The 1,034-nt window shown below is 47.8% G+C and overlaps 1 non-coding gene across 1 annotated transcript; it reads right to left on the bottom strand.

The window, feature by feature from the left end:
* Nucleotides 1-905: 905 nt before the first annotated feature.
* LOC120098699 (small nucleolar RNA SNORA17) lies at nt 906-1,034 on the bottom strand. Its single transcript, XR_015644493.1, has one exon. It is a non-coding gene; the product is annotated as a small nucleolar RNA SNORA17 (small nucleolar RNA).

Here is a 1,034-nt window from a genome sequence, read left to right as displayed (position 1 = left end):
AGCCTTCTTGCCCCTGCTATTCTGTCAATACTGAAATCTCACTGAGAGTTCATGGATATTATGTTTTTGCCCTGTGTCATGAAGTTCCTGTAGCTTTGGGTCTCTTGAACTGGCTACTTCATGCATCCCCACAGTTCATCAATGGGGTAGATATTGGGGTGGTCCACTTCAAAGCCCTGGATCTGAGCCTGAAAAGATTATGAGATATTTAGCTCACTGTCCCTCCCACTATCACTCCCTTGGGACTGAATTGTCAGCAACCCCAGAAAACAGATCCAAGTCTACCCTGCTCCAGGTGAGGTGCTGGTCCTGCTGTCCAGAATGTCACAGTGTTAGACATTAGAGAGCCAGGGACAAGATGGGAGGAGGGCATCTCTCTGTAGTCCTCTCCACCTCCAGCAGACAAAGAGGCAGGGCCAGCTCTCTTCTACACTCATGCTCTAGGGGCTGTCTCACCTGCAAACCCCACATCCAGGGCCATCTCTATTGTGATGCCCAGGCAAGTTACATGTCCAGCTTTCCTGAGTGCTACAGTAAATGAGGAAAAGGGACAGGAGCAAGCTCTCCTGTGTTGCTCCTCATTCTACCTTTTTCCTTCAGCATGTCCTGGTGTAGTCTTCACAAGGCTCCCCAGACATTGTCAGAGAATGAGAAGTCCTGCTGGACAAAAGAGTGCTCCATTTTGTAATGAGCTCAGAGGAGCTACACTCACATAGCAGACTGCAAACTTAAGTAACAGAGTTTCCCAACACTCCTGCCTGGACAGGGAAGGTAGAGAATCTCTCCCTTGTCTTCACCACCTTTCTATAGACAAGAAGCAGAACAGGTTTTCCTATGGTCATATCCTTGGGACCCAATCACATGCAAACTCCACAATCAGAGATGCCCCAGTACTATTTTCATGGAATGCTAGAGTACTAATCATTCTGATGTTCATAGGTCAGGACACTGAGCATAGTAGAAAAAATTCTCTCTGCCACCTGTTGACACACATGTGACACAAAAGCTCAACCAGCAATGCCTCTAGGGGCAGT

The sequence above is a fragment of the Rattus norvegicus genome, chromosome 19, assembly GCF_021556685.1.
Source record: "Rattus norvegicus strain SHRSP/BbbUtx chromosome 19, alternate assembly SHRSP_T2T, whole genome shotgun sequence".
NCBI classification, from domain to species: Eukaryota; Metazoa; Chordata; class Mammalia; order Rodentia; family Muridae; genus Rattus; species Rattus norvegicus.
Note: the sequence above shows the minus strand (reverse complement) of the source record. Positions and strands in the feature narration are given on the sequence as shown.